This window comes from Heterocephalus glaber, unplaced genomic scaffold (genome assembly GCF_053883595.1).
Source record: "Heterocephalus glaber isolate CG9 unplaced genomic scaffold, H.glaber_assembly_v1.0 deba00001572, whole genome shotgun sequence".
Lineage (NCBI taxonomy): Eukaryota > Metazoa > Chordata > Mammalia > Rodentia > Bathyergidae > Heterocephalus > Heterocephalus glaber.
The window spans coordinates 12256102-12282076 of record NW_028258357.1 but is presented as its reverse complement, the minus strand read 5'-3'; the positions used below and the strand labels follow the sequence as shown (position 1 = coordinate 12282076).

Below are 25975 nucleotides of genomic sequence, written 5' to 3'. Positions count from 1 at the left end.
AAAAGGAGGAGCTAGGTGTGCACACTTCAGCAATTACTATGTGAGAAGTGCCTGAGCATTCAGTGGTCCATTCACTCCCTTCTCTCTTCTTTCCTGTGAGCAGAGCTGTGTTCCCTCTTAGAGCAGCAGAACCTGTGGGACAAGACTTCCTCTGCTCACTCACACCGAGACTATTGACATGTGCCAACCTGGGCCAGCTATGAGGACATGGACCTCATCTGAGGCAGTGGTGGTGAACCTATGGCACGAGTGCCACAGCGGGCTGTTTGTATCACTGAAAGCTCTAAAAGGTTCACCATCACTGAACCAGAGTTTTCTTCTTAAAGGTTTTCCTTTATAAGTAAGAGGCACAAGTGTGAGTGTGTGTGTGTGTGATCTGTGAACCGTCGGAGGCACTAGTAGGTATGAGGGGGAACATCTAAGCTGAGATGCTGAAGATGTCTGAGAAGGCTGCTGAACATCAGTGGTGGGCGAACAACAGTTCCTGACAACAACTTTTGTCACTGTGGCAACTCTGGAACTACCGTACCTTAGATTTCTTCACTGAGACAGAAATTGTGACTTGAAACAACTCTTAGTTGGGGTTTCTATCACTCATACCCAAAATCATCCCCACTGTTTCAGGCTACAACAGCAAGGTGCAAGCCCCGCCAGAAGAGGCCAGGGCCACTCAGCTCATCTGGCTGCTGCTGAGTGAAGATTTTTCAAGAAGAGCCATAAATCCAGATTTTATATAAAACTTCATTGCTTTACTTCACAATTTTTCATTGTTAGGGATTGAACCCAGGGCTTGGCTCCTGCTAGGAAAGCATTCTACCACTGAGCTGCAGCCCCAGCTCCTGAGTTTTAAACATTGGCTCAAATTAAGGAAATATCTGTAAGCCAAATAAAATGCATTTGCAGACCAAGATCATCCTATGAACGGACAGTGGTCAATCCTGATCTTAGAGTGGTTTTGAGAACTAAATTAAAAGACTAAAATAAGATGAGTAATGGTGATAGGAAGTACATTGCATTTAATATGTGCCAGGTATTATTCTGCTTGTTTTACCAGTTTAGTCCTCATATGTGAATGAATTAGGCCTCACAATAACCTTATGAGGGAGATGAAAATATTTCACTGTGCAGATGCAGCAAGTGAGGAAGAGAAGTGTTAGAACTTGCTATGGTCACACAATCATGGAGATTGTGGGCTCTTCATCCACAGCTGGGCAATGTGGCTCTAGAGCTCGCTACTCTTGGAAACACATTATGCCTGTAAAACAGCTAGAACAAGGTTCTGATCCATTCTTATGTCAGTGTTCAGTCAACGTTACCTCCTACATCCCCTCTTAAGCTTCAGGAACAGAATTGGGGATATCCTGATACTTCAGAGGACAGTTTTGTATTCTAAATAATAATGAAAGCTGTCATTTCAATTTGGTACCTCAAAAGCTGTTGTGATGTTCAGCCAGGTGATCGTTCCATAATAACAGAACCTATATGGTCTTGGCTACAAGTTGGAATAGTCATGACGGTATCTGTGCTTAGCTCTTGTTTTCCAAATGTCAAGAGCTGCACTGAAGACAGTGAAATGTTACATGTTCAGAGAAGGCTACCAACCTGCCTTAGAGACTGCCACATTCCCCATATGGTTCCTGAGGAGTGGAGACTTGGATGGATGGATGGGTGGATGGGTGGATGGGTGGATGGATGGATGGATGCATGGATGGATGGGTGGGTGGGTGGGTGGATGGGTGGATGGATGGACGGGTGGGTGGGTGGGTGGATGGATGGATGGATGGGTGGATGGATGAATGGATAGGTGGGTGGGTGGCTGGATGCATGGATGGTTGGAAGGATAGATGGGTGGGCGGCTGGGTGGATGAATGGATGGATGGGTAGATGGATGGGTTTCCTCCAAGTGTTCAACCATCTGTATATACCAGAAGACATTGTTATTCTTCCATTATAGGATCATTTACAAAATAAACTAGATTTAATTTAACAACTGTGCAGTCAAATCACTCTTCCTAAGCTTTCTCTAAGATGGGTTGTTATAGAAGTGATACCATTAAAAGAAAGACAACTCCAAAAATTCTCATATCGATATTGATATTGTACATAAATTTCAGTAAGTCCATAGGACTGACCACTGCAGTGCCATTATAAAAACCATTTACAAAAACTGGATAATAGAAAAGTAGTCATGATTCAGTGAGAAAAAGGGTACAAGTTTATGCAGCATGTGTAAAAATGTATTGTTTAGGTGATTTTTTAAACAATAAGAGATATTGAAAATGATTCATACAACACAGGTAAACAGGCAAACTAACATAAATTTATTGGTTACCTGCAAAGTTCATAGATGCAAAGTAAGGGCAAGAAACAAACAAACAAAAATTTCCTGCTTCCAAGATGTAAGGAGGTGAGATGCTCTCAAATAATTGCATTATAAAGAAATAGGTGGCAATTAGAATGTGAACAACATAGAACACCTGGTGTAACATGCAGAGGAGGCTGTGGGGAGCCTGAGCAGGCTGTGGAATAGAGGGCAACTTGGAGCAGAAGTTCACTGGGACATCAGTAGGCTGAAGGGCATTCCAGGCAGGCTGGGCTACAGAGCCTGGGCTGATGCAGGTATGTTTAATGTGATGCAATGGGAAAACTTTGGATGCCAGTTGGGATCCAAGCTCCGTGATTTCTTCTTAAGGGGTTTGTTAACCTCTGAGGTCTCAGGATCTTCAACCATACAAAGGGACAACAGTGCATACCATAGAATTTCCATGTGGAATAAATAAGATTTCACAGAGAGGCTGATGCACAACACATACTAGAAGCTTGTTAAATACGACTTCCTCTGGCATCCCCTTGTCATTCTCTCCAGCTTTCCTTGTTCATGCAGCCATCCATTCATTCAGTCAGCTTATGTTGAGTACCCATCTCTTGCCATACAATACCCTGTGCCGCTTCCAGATTCCCTCAGCAAGAAGACCATTAATCAATTCAGCCCCTCAGCCTTGCACCTCCAGAACCTTGAGCCAAAATAAACCTCTTTTCCCTATAAAGTTACCGAGCCTCAGGTATTTCATTTTAGTAATGAAAAGCAAACTAGTACAGCCCCCTCCACTTGCTCCTTCAGGCCACAACTACTATGTCCTGGATACTTTGATATGCCTCATTGTTTCCCTTAATCCTGCCCACATTTCTGTATGTGGTCCATATGTTAAATTCTTATCAGAATGTCATATGTTCACAGGGCCTCTGACTCACACAAACCTTGACAAAGTCCTTGACCTCCTGGGGCTTACACTCTGGCCAACAATTACTTGAAGAGACTGGCTCTGGGTGCAATGAAGGAAATAAAGCAAATTAATGGTATAAAGAAAGGCTGAGAAAGGCTGCATGAGGAGGTGATATTTGAGCTGAGCCCAAATGATGAGAGAAAGTCAACAGGCAAAGATCTGGGAGCACCATATTTCAGGCAGAAGTGCACATGTGAAATCCCAAAGGCATGGATGAATATGGAGAGTTGGATGAATGAAGAGGCCAGGGGAACTGGTGGAGATTGGTGGGCCAGGAAGAGAGTGGTAAGCAGCTCTTCAGAGAGGTGGACAGGATTAGGTCAATGACAGCATGGTAGGGGATGCAAAAACACTTGGCCTTTAAGGCTAAGAGTACCAAGACATCTTTGAAGAGTTACCGTTTAGGGAGTAATTTGAGCCATGTTTTAAATCTGTCATCTTCTACAGAACTGGCAATAGATTGTACAGAGGGCAAGAGCGGGAAGATCTTGCTCCAGTCCAAGGTAGAGTTGCTGGTGGCTTGAGCTAGAAATGGTGGCAACCCAAGTGGAGAGAATTGAAAAGATTTGTGATCTTACAGTATGATCCTGAGCTATCATCATATTTCAGTTTTTCTCAACCAGTATCCAAGGCTTCTGCAGAGTTGTAAACATTCTACTATTTTTTAAATTTATATTTTCACCTTGATGATTATCTATTTTGAAATTAATATAAATATATTCTAGATCATCTATAGGCTCACTTTAGAATAGTATTGTCACATAACTTCCATGATTCCCCCTTAGTTTTATTTCTAAACCCTCTAGGTGACAAACGATTGCATTTTACATAACAGAATGATTTTATTGAAATATACATACAGAAAACTATAACATGCAGATGTGCCTAGCTCAATATATGTATGTGTGAAACTATATAACCAGCACATTTAAGATCCCAACATTCCCAGGGCTTCAGCAATCCCTCTGTTGGCCTTCCCAAGTCACTACCATACCCACACATGTAACCATTACCCTGAATTCAAACACCATTGTTTAGCTTTGCTTATTTTCGAACTGTATATGCATATGGGGAGAGAGAACCACAAGATAAAGCAGAATTCTAAAACTCCCATTTTCATATGGGATTCCCACCAGTGAGAGCCCTCAGTCTCAGTTCATGTTTCCTGGACCCTGTGATGGAGAACTGAGACTAGAAACCAAGTTCTTCCCAGAGCATGAAGCAATCTAATGAGCATATCACAGTGAGATCATTGTTTACCCAGGTCCCCATCAATGGCCATGCTCTTGTCCTAGCACAGCCGCAACAGCAACACTGGGTCTGTAGACTGTTCTTTGTGGCTGCGGCTGTTCTGCAGCTACTATTTTCCCTCACCTTAGGTGAGTCATGAGATGTTAAGAATAAAATGGTGATGTCTTGGCTTTTGCTTGTTTTTCTATCTCATCCTCCAGCAACTCTCCCAGGTCCAACCCAAAAGGTGTTTTCATTAAGAAACTTTTTCTAGAAGAAAAAGCCCAGCTTCTAACTCCTGGACCCCCCATACACACACACACATGCACACACCCTGCCCCACCAGTTCTTATTACACTGCCAGGGTCAAAACAAGGAAGCAGGTAAAATTTGGTTTTAATGTACTCTCTTGTTCAGACCAACTCTAACCTCTGTCATTTCCTCCAGGGACCTCAACCTTCCCACTGGTCCCCAGAGCCCTTCGCTGGTAGCGCATACTCTTACCCATCAAAACGTGGCCCTCTTGTCTCCCATTTTCTCCTAATGCTGCTTTCTATCACGTGACAATAGGTGGCAGGGGAATCTCCAGTTGGTTGAGTGGAAAGAACTTTGCATGTGGGATCAAGAGGCTAGTTCTAGCTCTAAGGTTATATTAGGTTAATTAGTTCAAGGGACAGAAACTTGACTTAGCAAAAAAATAAAATAAAATCTCGCAAGCCAAATAGTTCCTACAGGGATGGGGTCAGGTATGGCTACAACAGGGTCTGCAATGTCACTGAATTAAACTGTCCAGTGTGTGACACTACTTTCCTTGGCTCTCCACGATGGCCATTGACAGTCCCAAGTTTGCTTCCTGTCCTCTCAGCAACCCCAGTGGGGTATCCAATCTTCTCTTTTCCAGTGCCCTGAAATCAAACCTTACTCGCTTTGATTGTCCTCCTGAAAATGTAAGTTCTGATGCTTGGAAAGGCCAGGTCTTGTTCAGTGTTCACCCTGGAATTGAGAATGAATCAGCACCACCCAAAATGGTGGGACTGAGAGTCAGATGGGCTGCTTCCCCCAGGGAACTGAGGTAGGCAAAAGCAACAGGGTCCCCTTCAACTGTTAATTAGTCGTGAGAGCTTGGACAAACCTGTCCACCTGTGGCCTGGTTTCTGATGTATAAAATGAGAAGGATAGATCCCCCCAACATAAGGTCTCTTCTATTTTAACACTCCATAATTCTACCTAGACACTTATGTAGTGTTTCCACCTCTCAGAGGCTGCTAATACCCAAACCAAATTAAACTGGGGATCAACAGAGCTCATACTCCCTATGTAGTAAGCCAAGCAGGAGGGACAAATTCCACTCTAGACACAGCCCAACAGTCACTCTTTGTGATCCCTGCCCAGTGAAAGCAGAAAAATAAGCCAGACACTTGTGCCATTGGAGAGAAGGAGATTGGATCAGAAGCAGCCATTTACTGATAAATTCAGTAAATTTATCACAGTTACAGTAAATTTATTCACAGTTACTGTCCAACTCCAAGCACTGCACTAGAATAGGAATAAACCATGAATCAGATGGTCTTTGTTCTCCAAGATGACAATCAAATAAACCACTACAAAACAATTCAGTATCTCAAGGACTGTGGCAGGATGATGATGCAGCTCAGAAAGGTGGACTTAACTATAGGGAGCTGAGGGTCTTCAGAGACTTCTTGTATTCAGCTTCTGACCTCTAGTAACTCAGGCAATAAGGAGAATAGCAGGGAGAGCTCAGTGTTCCAGATAACTAGCTGCAGCATACCTAGCTAGACTTACAAATGTCCTACTTTCCATGTTCTCAACATAATTTCAAAGAACTTGTTCTTCCTGAAACCACCCCTGAACATCCCCCTTGAAACTGTACAAAATAAACATGCTGACTGGGCACCGGGTCCCACTTTCCCCATCAGAGGGCTGCATCCCACCTGACCCCAGCTTTCTCTTTATGTGTGTGTCTGTGTGTTTTTTCCTTATCTCCCGTCACCCCCACTCAGGTCTCCGGTTCACCCATGCTGGTCATGGCAGCTGGCGCCCAACCATGGAGACTGAGTACTCAGGAACTCAAGAAACTAAGTAGAGGAGATGCTCTGAAGGTGTGCGCAACTAAACTGAGGTACAGAGTGTACTGAATTATACCCAGGAGTAAAACATGGGACATTTGGGATCAAAGGATTGTCAATTGTATATAGATAGGCTTAAGGCTCTATTGAGAGCCAGGGGAATGTCTATTAAGACTGTTCAGCTTGCTAGACTTTTAGAAATTGTACAGGAAACTTGCCCTTGGTTCCCAGAAAAAGAGACTGTAAATTTGCATGCTTGGGAAAAAGTAGGAATGCAGCTGCATGGGCGGTATACTGCTGAAAGGCCAAATAAAATTCCCCTCTTTACGTTTTCTCTTTGGACGCTCATGAGAGAAAGCTTAGATCCCAGGCTGGACTCTGAGAAATTTCCACCAGTGCAGCTCCCTGTGAGGAGAAGGGGAACCAGGACTTTGCAAAGGAAAGTAAAACTCTTTCCTGGCCCAAGCCTCCAGAGCTGCAGGAGGCTAATGAGATAAATCCCTACCTATCTACACATCAATACATTGTTTGGCATGCTACATTAACAAGAGATTTTATCAGCCCCTATTGTTTCCTACATAAATATGAGAAAATAACATATAAGGTTTTAAAACAATTCAAACAAAGTATGATACTTAAGATCAGAGCACAAAGACCAAGCAGTACTTCACTGTCCCAGTGCTGGGTACAGATTGCCCACTCACTAGGAAAAACAAACAAACAAGGGCAATTCCAGGATGCTTTGATGTCCTGCCATGCAAAGGAAATTTACAGCAAAAGATATATTACAAATTTTAGCTAATTGACAAATTTTCATTTGGTTTCTAATTTAAAATGATGTTCATTTGGTGTATTTAAAACATTTCTTCTTCTTGAGGAGCTGAGACGAAAGGCATGTGTAACCATGCTGGTGAAAACAGGCTTTTAAAGTCCACAATTAGAAAGGAAAATACCATCAACTAAGATTTCAACCAAATACTTTTAGTTTTCTTTGATGATAGATTTTGTAACTTTGGTAAGCTAAAAATAAGTAAACATTATAAGCAAAAATCATTTTGTATTATACTGAAAAGCATATAGGCATTAGAGATTATTTTTTGAAATGGAAGCGATATAATTAACTTCAATAAAAAAAAGAAATTCAGGTTAGAAAAAAAAATTTCTTCTACATTGAAAATTCTTAAATTGTAATTATAGGGATAACTTGCTCTTTTCTGTACTTTGTTGACAAAGAACTCAAGGTTAATGCTCTATTGGCAGCTAGTCAAATTTTAAAATGTAACGATCTGAGAACAAACCAAAAACAGGAACACTTTAAAAGTTAAACAGCTGAAGACAAGTTTGTTATAAAAGATTTAGAGACAGAAAAATAATATTAAGAAGGCTATAAGTAAAAGAGATATACTTTTGATATGAAAGGATTTTGCATGTTTGTCTTGTTAAAAACATACAGAGAGATATACAAGACCAAAAGATCTAGGTGTGTTGAGAAGGTATGTGGTAGTGATTTATCAAGGAAATATATATGTTTTCTTATTGTCTTCAAGTTTGTTATAAAAAGGCTGATAATGAGACAAAAAGAAAGGGTCATTAACTTAGGGCATTTACAAGGGTAAAGGGATTTCATTGCTTCTGATTCTAATTCTACAAGAGATCTCTGTTACTTGACTTACCAAAAAGTTTTGACTACTCTTATTTACAATTATAAACCTAAAAATTATAAAGAGTTATTATAATTCAATTAGGCTAAATATATTTGAGTGCACTCTAGTTTTATAAATTGTCTTATATGTTTGTTCATTTGTCTCTCCAATCATACAGGTGTTTTGTTTGAGCTCAACATATTTTTCCTTTTTGAAAATTTTTTCTTAAAAGATATTGGGCTGTAATTTAAATTGACTTATAGATAAAGGTTATTAAAGTTAAAAGTGGTCTTTTCTCCCCTCTAGGTTGCTATCTGATCAAAATTATGCCAAGATTAATTTTACAAGTGTGACACATACTGTTTCCTATATATAATCACTTTTAAAACTTTTATTGGTTAAAATAATATATTAATTATTCCATCTGGTTTTTATCATTTATTAAAAAGCTTTGTCTAGGTAATTAATGGACACACTTAGGTTTGGTGAGACTGCTAAATGGAATTCCCCTTTGTGAACAAAGGAGTGGCCACATGGAAATATTTTCCAGCCTTTGCTCACTAGGGGGACCTCAACAGTTGGCATAGTGACCAGGCTGACCTCAATGGTTTTCATAGCCTTATAAGAGACTTACATCAATCAATATTACTTAAATATGTTATTATACTGTGTTTACATTGGTTATTATCGAAGTGTTAAGTTCTCACTATGCTATTGTGGTATGTTTACACTGGTCATTTTCAGAAAGTTAAATTTTCTGTGAGAAAAGCAAGAAAGTTTTATTTAAAAGATGCTTTTGATACCAAACTAAATTAAAGGATATATATATATATATATATATATATATATATATATATATATATAAATTGTGATACTTATTGGTGCTACTTTTCTGGTGTGCTAAATGTGTTCGTGCTTTCTGACTATACAGGTTTTCTAATACATTGTTTGTGGTAATAATCTCCTTTTGATTCAGGTATTTGCCTTTCTCTTACATTCCAGCTACTTATGATAACAGGTACATTTATAGGCTGATACATTTTCTTTAGATGGTATGTTAGCTACTTTTCTCTCATTGTTGTGACAAAATACCCAGCACCCAAAGTTAAAAGGGAAAGGGTTTATTTGGCTTACAATTCATAGAGGTTTCAGTCCCTAATCAGCTGGCTCTGAGGCCAAGATAGCAAACAAGCATCACAGAAGAAAAACCAAAGGGCATGCACAAGGCAGCAAAGATTAACAAGGGATTTAACTGTGTCTTTCTGCCCCTATTATCTTATTCAGACTACTTAGGGAAGGTAATACTCACACCCTTAATCCTACTGCCTTTAAATCTAGCATTGCATCATAAATCCATTCCAGCTTCACACACTCTAGATCAAGCCTATAAACACATGAGGCTTTGAGGGGACATCTAGACCCAAACCACAACAGATGGCATCCTACCAAAAGATAACAATTTGGGTAAAAGTTTTTTGTGTTTTTGTGGAAAGATAAGTACATTTAACCATGGCTATTTTATACCAAGATAGATATTTTAAGTGTGTTACAAAGATAATATCATCATGATTGTTATGTTAAAATATTATGTTTGGTTCTCGATTTGAAGCCTTTTTTCTGCTAATATTTTACAGGGATTCAACTACTAGAACAACCGTGATTAATAAAAATAACAGACCCCTAACTATATTTTATATTTCAAAGTGCTTGATACCCAGATAAAATTACAATAGTTAAATTCACTACTCCCATTGCAATGCTAATGTTATTGATCTTCTCTTCTGAGTGTTCAACAACTAAAGTTTAGAGACCAAAACTAAAAAGGTAATAGGGAGAGAAAGATAGCCAATATTTTGGCCCTGGCCCTCCAAGGCCAATGATAAACCCAAGACATAAAAAAACCTTTTCTACAAGATCCTACAACTTTGGTAAGTTACCCAACCTCCTGAGCAGAGAGATTGTTAGACACCAAAAAAGATAACAATCTACAAAATAAAGTGTGCCAAAGGAATGTCATCTAGAGGAAAAAAATCTTCCATGCTTTCATAGAAAGCAACTTAGTCAAGCAAGGTCATAACACATCCTGATGGCTGACAGTAGCTAAAAAGCTCTATACAGGATTCCAAGTAATGCCTATAGAAACTTACTTAACCTTAATAGATATCAAGAAGCTAATTTTAATTAATACAAGTCTCACCTTGTTTTAGTCTTAAACACCCAGTAAAAAGTATAACCCAAAGATATATAAAGTCAAGACCATAATAATAAAGCTAAATATAAAAAGGGGCTTCAAATGCTGACCCCTTCTATCAGGTCCTGAGTTTGATCCCTAGAACCAAAAAAAAAAAAAAAAAATGTATAAGAGCTCAACAAGAGTTTTAAAAATTTTTTAAGTTATTAAATGTTTAATCTTTTTACAGCTAAAATTAAAAGAAAAATTATAACAAAATATAAGACTTATAAATAACCTCCATTAGTGAACATGTATAAAAACCAACAGAGTACTATCACTATTTTAGTACCTTAAAAACAGTATCTAAATATGGCTCTGTCCCCAACTGCCTTTTATTTTAGTGTTTATACTTTAACTATCCATGCTCTAATCTCTTAAAAGATTTTGTTTATTGTTGCCTGTAGGCTGCCAAACTCCAAGTGATCATAGAGATAATATCAACAACATATGTACTAGACCTTTTTTACTATAATCCACAAGATTAACTTTATAGACTTTATAATTGCTAAATTACAACATAATTTTCATTGAAGGCCTCTTATATTAGCTCCCTAAAAAGGATCTGTAACTGCAGTCTTCCCCATATTGACCCTTCTCAGTTTGGACCAGTTAGATTAAAACTGCGTCCTTTCTCCCCTCACCACAGTTGAGGATAGCTCTTTAAAAAGAAAATTATCATAGACAGCTCAGTCACTCAAACATGATAGGTCTTTACAACCCTCAGAGACAAGCCATTGTTTTTGTACCGGGGATCGAACTCAGTACCTTGCACTTGCGAGGCAGGCAGCGGAACCACTGACCTAAATCTCCGGCCCCAAGCCATTGTTGAGCACATAAACAAGATACTCAAAATTCAATTACAAAAACAAAAAGGGTGGATAGGCCCTATAATGATATATCCTATAAGCCTACACCTCAAAACCTTTTAAATCATGCCTTTTTTGCTTTGAATTTTTAAAATTGTGACTCAAAAGGACACACTGCTGCCAAAAGACATCAAGGTCAAAAAAGAACTTCCCAGTTGGAAAGGTGTATTGAAAAGCTTTACAATAGGGAAATTGGCAGGGGCCCAATCCAGTATTAATGTGGAAGAGGCTATGCTTGTGTCTTTCCAGAAGAAGCTTCTCAGCCAATTTGGGTTCCTAAAAAGACTATAAAGCACCACCATGAACCCCAAGAAGGTGATAGTTCTGCCTTTCAAGAAAATAAAGATTGCCCTCATGATGAGTGTGCCCAACAGACCAAAAAAGCCATCCAGATGGCAAAGACTATACCATTACCCACTTGGAGATAACTAAAGAAATTGACCTTGGATGCCCAGGAGATGGTTCTCCGATAGGGGGCTCCCAGCACTCTGGGTAGTATATTTCTAGCCATGCTGACTCTTGTCACCATGCAGGTGGGTACAACCAAGAGTCAAAATCAGACACGTTGGACATACTTCCCAGATCCACCTACAGCACATCCAGTTCCTTGGAATGCTCCTGCATTGGTGCCAGTATTCACTGACTATACCTCCCTACTGGGTGGATATGATAGTGTGCATATCTCCCCTATCTCTCATTCCTCATTCAATTATACTGGGAAGAGTGCCATACCTATATGTCTCTCTTCTAAGAGGACATCCTTGTGTGCCATGGGCCAAGCCTGAAGATGGCCCTTTGCCTCCTCCCTCCTCCCTTTTTCCTCCATAGACTAGACTGTAGACAGGATTGTAGACCCTGGATGGCACAGCCCCAGGACACAGTTGCATTATATATCCTTCCTTGTTCCCTTTCTGTGCATCCCCCGATCACACAATCACACTACATCAGACAATCACACTACATTCAGCCTAGGCCGCATAGCACTACTTACCCTGCCTTCTGTCCCTGTTTGTCTTATACTATAAGTAAAGAGCATGCTGAACTCTAGGCAGCCATTAGCTCCCTACAGGCTGTGGCTCCACGTGGCCCCAGCTTTCAACCATAATCTTGGTGTTTTCAATTTTCTTCATCTCCCACTGCTCTCCCCAGCTGCAGACCCTATGCTGAGTGGGTCGAAGCACCCGTGCCTAAATCTTATTAGACTAAAAAATCAGCTTTGGTTAAAAATGCTCCTGGACATCTCAGGGATGAGATAATGTCTTTAATGAGCTTTAATATTACCTCAGTTACCACCAGTGATTCTCATTGCCCTTTACAACATTGTCATAATATGTGGTACCCCTTGGAAGCTTTGTCCCCTGGGTTGAATGCTGCACTGCTTGAGTTTACAGTAGTAGTTTACATAAATTGATCTTGCTTGATTGGTCCAACACTAAAGAAAATCTGACTGGATTCTTTCCAGCCTGAGTGCTTAACACTTCACAAGGACATCAACAGAGAGATTTATAGAGTTTAGCTGCCGTCTATGAGGAGATTAACCAGTCTAGTAAAAGTATCAAAGATCTTGGTGGAATAGGACAAACTACCCACTATGCCCTGCTTGTGTTCAAGCTCCTTGTGGCAGGGAATGTTAATATTTCTTATGGTTCTAATCATTATGCTGTAATTTGTTTTAACTGCAACCTCACCTCTTGTATTTCTTCCCTTAATAAAAGCCAGCATGTATTAATACTATATAGGCCATCCTTTGTGATGGTGCCAACTAACATATCAGAACCTTGGTATAGTGGCCAAGAAATGCAAGTCTTGAAAGAGATCAAAAATCAGTTAAGCAGGCCTTGCAAAGCTGTTGGATTAATTATCCTGGGAATAGTGTCATTAGTCACCTTAATAGCTACTGCTGTAACGACAGCAATAGCACTATCCCAAAGCATCCAAAATGCTCATTTTGCTAATCATTTGGTTAAAAATACTTCCTATGCCCTTGTCACCCAAGAGAATACTGATTAAAAACTTGGAGATTAAATTAAATGCTTTGGAGGCCACAGTTATCAGCATGGGCAACCAGGTTGAGGCCATTATGTTCAGACAGTCTCAAGCGCCATACAGCATTCTCACACATCTGTGTGACAGCAGTCCAGTATAGTAAATCTAACTGAGAGTGAAACAAGGTATCATGTCATCTTCAAGGCTTGTGGCACAATAAAAACCTAAGTCTGGATCTCAAAGAACTTCATAAACAAATCATGGCTATACAATACAGTGGAGACAAGGTCCTGGCCCCTGAGGAAGTAGCCAAGCTGTTTTAGATCTTCTAAATGGATTTAATCCTTTTAATGTGTTATGCCACATGGCGTGGCTCATTATTGGTATTATTGTATTGCTATTAATTCTGCTATTTATCTTAGCAGTCTTCTGTTGAGTCCTCCAAAGCCAGCTCTTCTGGCTCCAACTGATCACTCACCACCTACATCTCAAAAGTAAAACTAACAGGGGAAAGAGAACAAAACAATAAGTGTAGCAGACCCCAATATTAGCAGCTGCAGTGGCACAAGCTTCTTGCCTCTCTATAATTTGGCTGCGTATTATTTCAAGAGTCTGACCAAAGACTATATGACTCAAGTGGGAATGCCGAAAGCAGAGTTCGGCTAGCATTGCCCCTTCGCTAATGGCTGCTGTGGAGACTTAAGTCTTAGTCCATGAAATACCAGGATTCAGCCTAGCTCGCCTTCAGCCGAGGTCAACTAACCCCAGCTAAATTCTTCTCTTCTGAATTGGCACTATGATTTTCTTCAACAAGATATGCTTGTGTCCTCCTTCTACAGTCCTGCCTGCTTGAGACTTATATCAATGGGTGTCCCAAGGCCCGCCCAGCTCTCTCCTTCCACGCTTGTAACAAATAAAATACTGGATGTCAAAAAATACAATAAAGGGGGGAAAGATTCTACTAATTAAATTTTTAAAAAGGGAGAGATGTAGGGAGCTGAGGGTCTTCAGAGACTTCTTGTGTTTAGCTCCTGACCTCTAGTAACTCAGGTGATGAGGGGAGCAGCTTGGAGAGCTCAGTGCTCCAGATACCTAGCTGCAGCATAGCTAGCTAGCCTTAAAAATGTCCTACTTTCCACATTCTCAGCATAATACAAAGAGCTTGTTCTTCATGAAACCGCCCCTGAACACTCCCCCTTAAAACTGTATAAAATAAACGTGCTGACTGGGCACTGGGTCAGAGTTTCCCCATCAGAGGGCTGCATCCCACCTGATCCCAGCTTTCTCTTTACGTGTGTGTCTGTGTGTTTTTTCCTTACCTCCCGTCACCCCCACTCAAGTCTCAGGTTCACCCTTGCTGGACGAGGCACTTAATCCAGTGGGAGACAAGGTTTGGAGCAAGAAATGCTGAGCAGATAGGCAGGGAAGACATCTCGAAGGAGATCCTGAACAGGGTTTGAAAAAAGGAAAGAAGAAATTAGCCTGGTGAAAGAAGTGGAGACAGCATCATCACATGGACCTGACTAGGTCACGCTCAGAGGTTGCAATGTGTTCCCAGTAACCGTGTGGAGTTTAAATGGGGCAATGGCCAGGGATTTAGCTCAGTGGTTTCACCACCTGCTGCGCAAGCGCAAGGACCCGAGTTCCATCCCCAGTACCAAAAAAGTAAATAAATAAATGGGGCAATGGCAAGAGGGAAGGCCAGGCTTGATCATGAGGGACCTCAGTGCCAAACCAAGAAAACCAGGTTTCTTCCTGGAGGCACTGGAGGACCACTGCAGGATTTTAAGCAGGGAAATAATGCACATTTTCAAGGTATTTACCAGAATTAGTAAGGGTCAGACAGACATAAGACCAGCGTGCTGCCTTCAAGAAGCCTATGATCTTACCATCTAAATGGTAAAGGAGAAGAAGCACTTCATGAATAGTATCAGTCTCTTGCTTTTGTAATGTCTGTGTTGTGCATTTACTATTTATCCATATTTCTTTTGTTCCACATAGAATATAAAACTTATCCTTCAGAAAAATGTCGGTACCTAAGACAAAGACTTCTTAAAAGCTCATCCCTGTTCCAAAAAAATGCTTACAGGTAATCTATAAATATCTGGTGAAAATTGGTCACATTTCATTCCTAAATTTTCATACCTGATTATAAAACAATTCTAAGATCATTGTATCCTCTGGAGATTGCAAGTATTTAATAATCTATCAGCATTAAAGGGGCATCCACTGAGAGTCTCTGCTGGCTGCTCAAAGATCTTCATTCAGTCTGCCTTCTATAGAAGGGAGGAAATCCTATTTTTATAGAAAATTGCTCTATATAAAGGAAATCAAGGATCACTGCGCACTCAGACTTGAGGGCAGGAAATGAATCTTAACCATGTAAATTCTCAGAGCATCACATGCATGTTAGGCAGATTTTGGTTCCTGGGACAAAATACTTGACAGACACAAGTTAAAAGATGAAAGGTTTATTTAGGCTCAGGGTTTCAGAAGTTGCCAACCATGGTTAACTGGCTCTGTTGCTTCTAGGCCTACATCAAGGCATACACATCATGGCAGAAGGGCTGGACTGAGGAAGGCTGCTCACCTCACGACAGCCAGGAAGCAGAGAGAGAGAGAGAGAGACAGAGAGAGAGAGATAGAGAGAGAGAGAGACAGGGAGAGACAGAGACAGAGAGAAAGAGAGAGACAGAGACAGAGAGAGACAGAAGGGAAAGAGTTTGGGACAATATGTAGTCCCCAAGTTTGTGCCCCAATGACACCCTCCCTCCGACAAGGCCCCCTGTCTGTTTTTATCACTTCCCAGTAATGCCATGAAATTATGATATGGAAGGTAGATGGTAGCTGAAGCCCTCATGATCCTTCCAAACGTTCCTCTGAACATATAAGACTTTTAGGGGACAGTTTAGATCGAAACCATAACACTGCTTTTGGAGGAAATGTAGGGATGCATCTGAACTCGGGCTGCCTTGGACAGAAGAGAAGTAAGAAGGGACACTAAGAGAGCTGTGACAGTGGCATCTGCCTGAGCAGCCCCAAGCCCTGGCCTAGTGAATCAATGGCTTCCAAATTTGCCATGCACCAATGAATAAATCAAAAGAGTGCTGGGTATGCAGGAGTCTGACATTCTCAGTCCACTACGAGGACAAATTAATCGATCCTTAATCATGTGAGTGAACAGGGAACTTTGCCAAACATCATGCAAAACAAGGGATAATAATTTTTTTAAAACCTTTATATTTGGCTTTGAAGTGCATTCTACATCCCCTCTTTTAGTGCGACAGCTTTAACTTTCAAGCTGTTTCACAGAAGATTAAGTGACAATGACAGTTTCTCTTTGGAGTCTGTTGCAGTGTTCAAAGCTCATCTCGTTTGAGTGTCCCAGTAACACAGCTTTGTGCCCGTTTTTGTCCTCACAGAGGAGGCACCAGGCCCAGACACTACCCACCTCTGAGTGGCAGAGCTGGGTCTCCGGTTCAGAATCCGGAGTAATTTGGAATCCAGTAGTTTTTCAAGAAGACGGCAGAAGCAGCCTTTTTAAAAAAGACCAAAACAACCAGGATGAGGAAAATAAGCATTGACTGCAGTAGGTTGTATGGGAGGACAAGAAATTAATAACAAAGAGGCTATTTTTCACGTGGACTCAAAATGTGAGTCCCCTTTTTCCTCCTATTTAGAGGAGACTTTGTTGTTTTAAAAGGCTCTTTATTCTCATTCAAAATGAGAAAATGCCTTCTGACAGCCATGCAATTAGCAGAGCCTTGGGGTATTGATTTCCTCTGCTCCTGGGCATTGGCCTTTTTCACAGGACTCTGTGCAGAGACTTCAGAAAGAAATTGCTGAAGCTACTGAACTGGCCTCTAAACACACTTAGCTGTTTCCCATCTCCATCTCTCAGTCACTTTCCTTGAGCTTTGCTGTCCCTAGGCCAAGGAATAGGAAAAGGCGGGACAAAAGGAAGGGACTGGGAAACTGAAAGGAGAGGAATGAAGGAGAAGAAAATAGTTCCCTAGACAGAAATCCAAGAAATTTCTGTAGAGAAGTGATAGTCCCCTTGAAGAAACGAGAGAGGGTGGGGTATGCAACAGAAATTACCAAGAATTGGGTCGGGCTTTAGCTCAGTGGCACCACACCTGCCTCCCAAGTGAAAGGTCCTGAGTTTGATGGCCAGTATCAAAAACAACAACAACAACAACAAATTACCAATGACAGTCTCACCACTGATGAGTTGGCTTATTCAACTGTCTCCCAAATATCTAGTAAGGCCCCACTAGCACCAGGGACTAGGAGAGACTCTGAGAACACTCATACTTGGCAAGCATGGATACAATTCCTCCCATCACCAAGGGTACATGAGATGGGTTCTAGGATGCCAACTACGAGACACAGATTAGAATGCATGAGCTGCATTAGGGAGAACTCACGGTTAACGCCTATAGAAGGAAGGGAAGGAAGCAGGATAGCACAGAGGACAACTTCAAAATACAAAGCAGTCTCAAAGGAAGCCTGGGCCAGCTCTACAAGGAGTTCTAAAGACGGATGACTTTTCAGAGTTGTGCCTAGAGAGTGAGAAGCTGGGCCATTCATGGGAAGGGGGCCTGGCCTTGGGCAGGGTGGCTTTCCTCAGCTGAGCCAAGGCTAAGGACCAGCAGCTGAGGGCCACACTTCCAGCAGCCGGGGCAGTAGTGGCATTCAAAGTGAAGGCAAGTCTGAGTGGCTCCTAAGAGCCTACATATGCATAGCATGGTACAAGAGGAAGACAGCCATAAAATAATCACAGAAAAAAATGTACAATGGCCCCACGAGTGCTGCTACAAAGGAGAGATACATGGTACCGAAAAAGTACAACAGAGGACTCAACCTAGCTTGGGAGGGGATTGGATTTCAGGCAGGGAAGCAGATGTGCTTCCTGGACTGGGAGGGAACCTGAAGGGAAGCTGGCAGGCTGGAGAGCTTTTTAAATGTAAAATGGGCAGGTCCTGGCTGAGCACCCACCAATGCCAGCTGCCATGTTCAGCATGAAAGACATCACTGTCTCCTCCTTTTGCTTCACAAAACCCACATGGTAGATGTCTCATGGAATCAAAGAACAACATTCCCTAGAACCATGTGGAAAGGCTGCAATCCCAGAAATGACAAGGCTTGATTGGATGTTGTGTCCAAAGATAACTAGTTGAGATGTAACAGGGAGAAAGACCTTTTGCATATGGGAAGTTGGATCTAGAGATGAAGGGAGGTGAAAGGAGTAGAGAAGAAGTAAGAAAGGGGAATAAAAAGAATTAAGTGTTAAGTACATGTACCTACTCTTAAAATGAATGTAAACATTATTTACTGCAAACATGTCCTAATAAAAGAATGTTTTAAAGATAACTAATTGGTGAGGGCCACAATCTAACTAACCAGATCTCTGAACTGAGAAAGGACTTTTAAGGAAAACACACAAGCCAACTAATCTAGGCTTCTTTTGTGAAAAAAAAATGGAAAAAAAAATCAATATAAATCAAATATCAAAGCAAGTTGTGCCAAATTTGCACATAACAGTATCAATCACTAAAATAAAATGTAATAAAATATTAGATTGAGGGGCTGAGCATTTAGCTCAGTGATGCTGCACCTGCCTGGCAAGTGCAAGTTCCTGAGTTTGACCCCTAGTACCTGAAAAAAAATAAAAATAAAAGGTTAAGTTTATTCCTACATTCATTTAGCAGTGCTGCACTTAGGGGATTGCAGAAACCAAGTAAAGCTGCAGAAACAGAATTAGAATAAAATACGACTCCAGGGCAGCTGATAATTACACTGTGATGGGAGAGGTTTTTTAAAAATATATTTTTGTAGAATATGAGGTAGGTCTGGTTTATTCATCTGATGGTGTGGGGTTTGTTGAAATAATGCAATCTGCAAAGCAGACTCACATAGTGATATTTGTTTCTCAATTAGAAAAGACAGATGTCGGGGAAGCTGGCATGGGAGAGGTCTACTTGAGTCTCTACTGTGTCCATTCTACCTCTCTGGTGATGACCGTCCAGAAGCTCATCTTGCTGAGTGCCTAGGGCAGCTCCCTAGTGGGAAAAGAATTTATCCAAAACAAATTGAGTCCAGAAGCCTGTGGTTTAAGAAAGGAGAGTAAAGGAAACATGTCATGGTGCTAGACCTGAGCTGCATCACCACCTCCTAATTATGGGAATTACTACACGCCTCTTAAACTTCAGTTTTCTTGTCTATAAAGTGGAGATAGTGACATCCACCTCACAGGGCTGTGAAAAACTGGAATTCCAAAAGGTGAGTGATTCTTTCCTTTTAGAAATGGAATACCAAGTTCAGGCATTAATTAGGGCTACGCTAATGTGGAAATGTTCTGACAGTATGACTCATTCTATTCCTGCCACTATGACAAAATACCTTAGGCTGCATAATTTATAAACAACAGAAATGTATTGCTCACAGCTTTGGAGGCCGGGAAGTCCAAGATCAAGGTGCCAGCAGACTTGGGGTCTGGAGGAGGCCTGTTCAGTCTTCAGAGACAGAGCCTTGCTGGTGCTGCAGTAGTGGCCAAAGCTGCCTCCCCAAGATGGTGCCTTGCTGCTGCATTTGCACCTGGCTGAGGGACAAAAAGGGGTGACTGCTGTGTTCTCCCTTGGTGGAAGAGATGGAAGGGCTCCCTTCAGTATTTTTTTTCTATTTCAATTTTAATTTTTCTATTAGTACACGTTTGTATATGTGCTGCCAAAACGAGCACTATTAGTACATGTTTGTAGTATGTAATGATTACATTCTGCATGGGGAGTTGATTCATGCACATAACACATTTTAATTTCCCTTTGATATTCTTTATGAGTATATAATACATTCCTGAGCTGGAGCACTTACGATTTGACTTAATCACTCCCCCAAAGGCCTTCACACTATCACACTGGATGTTAGGTTCCAGCATATGAGTTTTAGAAGGACACACATGCTCAGCCCATGTCAGGGTGTTCACACAGGGTGCTCCCAGAGTGGCTGAAGCACCTGGGATCTTTGTTAGAAATGCGAATTGCCAGCTCCCCTCCAGCTCAAACCTGCTGAATCAGAGTCTTGCAGGAGGGGGTGGACCTGTTTGAAAAAATTCTCCAGGCCACTGATCAACTGTCCGGCTTCCCAGGGGCTGACTTAGAGTCCTGGGATAAGGATTTTCAGTGCTAAAAGTGGAAAGCCCAGGTGAATCCCAAATGAATGGCCTATCCTAACGCCACAGCATTCTTACGTGTGCTGAAGTTGGAGAACCACTGCTGTCTGTATTTTAAAATTAATATAATACAGTGGGCAACATGTTTGAAAATCCCACTGGAGCTGTCCACAGATCCCTAGAGGACAGTTTTGAATTACTGTACGGCTCTAAAGCACACCAGTACTTACTGAGCATCCTTTACAGGTCGCAAGTTCAGACAGATACTCTATTTTATCTCTGATCTTATAGCATCTCCTGGAAAGTTGATATTTATCATCATCAGGCAAACTGAGATTTAGAGAAGTCAGTAACCTGCCTAAAAGATCACAAATTAACCAGGTTTTGGGATTCAAGGATGCCACTCTCCAGAGGCTATGCTGGTTCTATTAATACCATATTTCCCCAAGAACAGAATGCATCTCCGCAGGGAACTTGTGAGGATTTCACATGGTCCAGGAGATGATTTCAGAAGGTAGCGGGCATGGCCTTAAGCAAGACATTACATTGTGAGATACAAGACAGAACACTGCTAATGCTGATGTACTTTATTCTGCTTGTGTAATGTTTAGAGAGAGCTGGGCACTGTTCTAAGTGCTTCATGTGCACTAAGTAGGGATTAAACTCACTGTTGCACCAGAGGAAACAGACACCAAGTCAGCCAGCTAGTAAAGGATATGGCCTTGGAATTAGAACCCAAATAAGCAGGGACTGATGTAAAATGAAGAGCACCCTCCACCAGTGCTGGGGATTGAACCCAAGGCCTTTCACCTCACAACAAGCCCTGTACCACTGAGCTACACCCCTAACCCCTAGAGGTATTCAGCAGTGCCTTGTGGAGCCATATTGGAGCCCAAGGCAAAAGAAAACTGTGTGCTTGTATGTATACTCATCAGAATAACCTTCTGTATTTTGAACTAAGTGAGAACAACTAATAAAAGCTCTGCAATCAAGACATGAATATGGATAAAGCCCCATGTCATCCAATCTGTCCCCACAATTGTCAGCTCTCATAAACACAGCCAGCAGGGAAGGGGAATTGGGGGCACCTGCACACCTGGGCCTGCTTGGAAATGAAAGCTCTCACCACATTGCAGGGTGACCAAACAAACAAACAAACAAACAGCTGTCTTCATGTAAAACGCTGACATTTGCTCATCATGAGCTAGTTTGCCTTTCTTTTTAATTTTAAAATATTGCATCGTTAGTATTTATTCTGATTACAAAGGCTTTTGGCATCCTTGTGAATTTTGCTGCCAAAAGCGAGTGCCTCTCTTGCCTCACCCTATTCCTGACCCTGGTCCTGAACCCTCCAAGAACTTCAATTTTTAACATTTCCAGAGGCAAAGAGCTGCAGAAGGTGTGACTATGTGCCTTTTCTCGGGATGCAGCCTTTTGATCTGACATGAGCTGAAAAACTGTCAGATGTGAACTTTTAGGAACCAGGTTTCCCTTTTTAAACTTTGTTTTCAGCACATGGCATCTGTTGGAAATTGTGATCTGGGCGGAAGGAAAGGGTCAGCCTACTGCCAAATTTTGTTGCATGGGAAGATGCCAGTGGTTGGATGATTAGAAGCAACATCTGGTTTCAATGCTACTTTTTTTTCTCCTTAAAATAAAATTCTTTCTAGAAAGTCTGCCACCTTTAATTTTTATGAGATAGTCTATGGTCTCAACATTGGTTTCAGGAAAAAAAAAAAAATATATATATATATAATGTATGTTTTATTAAAGCATTTTCTTCTTATTAAAAAGATTTGGAGGACACATTTTTTTCCTCACCAGAAGCCAGGTATGATCTGAATCAAACTAAAGGATGACATTTTCATGCTCTAGGTTCCCAGTTCTGATTAGGCAATGCCCAAATGTACCATCCATTGTTCAAGAGTGCCACAGATTTCCCCCATCAAAATTCAATGAGCGATTCCTTTCCGAAGAACAGGACACACCACAAAGCTCCCCCCTGGATGCTGGCTGTAAGTGGTGTGAGGCAGTCAATCACTGCTGCTCTGTGGTAGCCCCTCAAAGGCTGGAAATTCTCAGCCCTAGAATTAGAACCAGCAAACTAGATGCAGATGCAAACAGGAAGAAAAATAAAGCCACACCTAGCCACTTCACAAAGAACTAGCTGTGTGACCAAGTACCTTAATCTCTCTTTTTCTCATACATTGAGTGGGGTGATTTGTGCCAGACTCCTAGTGCTGCAAGGATAAACAGAAACTATCCACTTGGGGCAAACCTCTATATCCTCCTCCACCTTGATAGTCTCCCTAATCTCTTTCTGTAAAATAAAATTCTAAATGTTTATAGTTGTCAAATATAGCTATGCAGAACAAAGACTAAATTTCCAATGGATATGGTGGTGCCCACCTGTAATCACACCTCTTAGGGAGGCTGAGGCAGGAGGTTTACAAGTTCAAGGTCAGCCTATGCAACTTACTGAGACACTCTCAAAATAAAAATGGCTGAGGATAGAGCTCAGTGGTAGAGTGTCCTGGGTTGAACTCCCAGTGAAACACACACACACACACACACACACACACACACACACACACACACAATTTCCCAGCTTCCCTTGCAGCCAGATGTACTCATATGGTTCCATTATGACCAATGAAATATGAACAAGAACAAGAGGCTGTAATGGCGACCCAGGAGCCATCTTGGATTGTAACTATAAGGACAATACCCTGGGACTGGCTGAGTAATAGGAGGTGCTTGCACCTTGACCTGCATGAAGCCATCCTTCCAGTTGTGGACTGTGTTTGTCCAGACTATTATATGAGTGAAAAATAAAATTCTATCTTGGTTAAGCCACTGTTAGCCTGGGTCTCTGTGACAACAGAGAACCTGTACCTCAGCATGGCCTATGAAATGACTGACACATTACCAAAGCCCTCAGTAAATGTCACTCATGATGATGCTGCTGCTGGGTAGGAATTCTGCCTCTAAGATCCCTCCTCGGACAATCAGGATTAAACTCAGGCGCTACACAATTTGAAGTGCATTTCCTTCCCCCCGTTCTCTGGCCCAAGCCATGGTCATACAACAGATGGGGCAGCAAGAGGCCCCTACCCACAGTCATTCTGAGCTGTCCCTTTGTGCTGGTTATGAATGTGCCTGGCAGGGAGGAGGGGGGCCATTTCTGAGGGGTTGGTGTCTGTTGGGAGAGTCAAACTGCCTCACCATCTGCTTTAAACTGAAAACTTCCAAAAATCAACAAGTGTTAGCATTTTCCATATTCACTTCAGAAGATTTTTTTAAAAACGAAGCCTCGCAGACATACTTGAAGTCACTGGAATCACCCATCCAGTTTCCAAGAAGGAATGGGCCTTCCAACGTGGTCCAGTATCTGCCCCATTGCGTGCTGATGTCTTAGGGAGTACATGTAGCCACTGGCAATGAATAATATGGTTCGGGGTAGTTTCTGACCCTATACATTGATTGCAAACTGCATGGATCGCTTGCCACCTTGCTTATTATTAAAACACGTCATCACTGCTATCATCTTGGTTAAATCTTGGTGGTCGTGGCACTTGGTGCTTATTATTCTCTGTGCTTTCTGAGTGCTTGAAATGCATTAGAAGTATAATTTTAAGTTAAAATTAAGAGAATTTAAAAGAACTGCTGAGAAGCTGTTTTGAGCCAGCTGTGGTGGCACACGCCTGTGACTCCAGCAACCAGGAGGCTGAGGCAGGAGGATTGCTGTGAGTTAGAGGCCAGCCCAGGTTACACAATAAGACCCTGGTCTCAAAAAACCCAACCCCCCCCAAAAGAAGCTGTTTTGGCATGTAGCATCACTGAGATCAACAGGGTTGGAGTAGGAGGAAGGCATGGCTGGTTGTTGCCTAAACATTTGATTGTGTGAGTGAGCAATCAACTTTAAAAAGGAGAAAAACACAAACACACAAAGATTCTGAACTTAGTTACATTAGTGTGGTGAATCACTTTACAGATGTAAGTCTGATTTTCTAAAATATCCACCAGTTTTTTTTAAAACCCTGAACTCATGGAATATCTGGTAGTTATCACTGTACCTATAAAATAATATGCTTGGTAAAACTACTTTTAATTGTAGTTGTTAATTTTGACAGGTGATCAATAAAACTCAAGCATATAAATATAATTTAAGATAAAACAAATCTTTTCTTTTGGCCTAGAAAATAAAAATGTAGATTATTAGGATATAACATTTTTTCTTTTTGGAGACAGGGTCTGGCTATGTAGTTCAGACTGGCCTTGAACTCATCATGTAGCTCAGGCTGGCCTCGAACTCATTGTGATCCTCCTGCCTCAGCTTCCCAAGTGCTTGGATTGCAGATGCAGGCCACCATGCCCAGAACTTTTTTATTTTCCCCTACTTCATTTACATATGTCTTATTCATGCAAGGATGCCAACGACTTCTCACATTTTCCTCCCATAGACAGAGTACCAATGACAAAATCTCAACTCTTCTCCCGTAGAATCTGAATCCAGAATAGGAGAAAAGCATATGTTTGGAACTCGCCCCTTCTGGCTCGGGTACCGCCCCCTAAGGCCATGTTGGAGTTGAACTCCCAGCGAAGGGGCCACCGCCCACCACCCCATCCGGCCCGGAAGAGGGCGGAGCACCGCATTAGCTACCTTTCCCTCCCGGACGTGGCTCCACGTGGGTGTTCTCTGCATTTGTATTTGGCAATCCAACTATTGCTTGTTCTTTTCCATATGCCATTTTTATAAATCAGAAAATGTTCCAGGTGCAGTCACTCTGGTAATAGGTGCCAGTCTTCTCAGTAAACACCGGATCCTGAGCTTGACTTTTCTGCACAAATAATCGTGGCCACCTCTCTGGCGGCCCCTAGAGCTTGCTCATGCTCTGATGGTTTTATTGGCCATTTAAGACTACATTCTGCCAAACTGGTGGGCTCCCTTTAAATGGTCAAGCAATTATCCCCAGTAACACTGCGTTGGAAAAATATCTTGAGTTTCTCTGTAAAAGGGGAACATAATGAGAAGAATAAGGTAACTTGTCGCCCTAATGGCTTCTTAAATAAATAAATAAAACAATAAGAAAGATAAGATAAACAAACTCTTCATTATTGAACCGGAAATCAATTCAGCCGGGTGAAGTTCTTTGGGGAAACTGGATCAGACCCCATATAATAAACATCTCTCCACCAGTGCTGTGAATAACCCTGGAAAGGTGGGAAGGAGAAGCAGCTGGAACCATGAACCGTATGTAGTGTCAGGTTGGTGACCTAGATCCCGTCCGAGGCTCTGCTTAGGAAGGCTGTGTGACTTGGGGCAGGTGGCCTGACCTTTCTGAGCCTTGGTTTTCACATCTAAAAACCAGGAATGATAACAATGGCTACCACGTGCGGGGTTGAAACAAGGCAATGTGTATGGGGTACTTAGCACAGCACCCTGCACACAGTGACCGTGGCTGTGGTGAGGTTGTT

The 25975-nt window shown here is 41.6% G+C and overlaps 1 protein-coding gene across 2 annotated transcripts in view; it reads right to left on the bottom strand.

Moving 5' to 3' along the window:
- Cradd (CARD and death domain containing adaptor protein) overlaps nucleotides 1–19941 on the bottom strand; it is a 246968-nt gene extending 227027 nt beyond the window's left edge. For both annotated transcript variants that reach the window (XM_087192807.1, XM_004844958.4), the window contains exons 1-2: nucleotides 19775–19941; nucleotides 14649–14774 (exon numbers count right to left, since the gene is read on the bottom strand). The gene's annotated coding sequence lies outside the window, so the exon portion shown is untranslated. The remainder of the gene's footprint in view (nucleotides 1–14648; nucleotides 14775–19774) is intronic.
- Between the last annotated feature and the right edge of the window lie 6034 nt (nucleotides 19942–25975).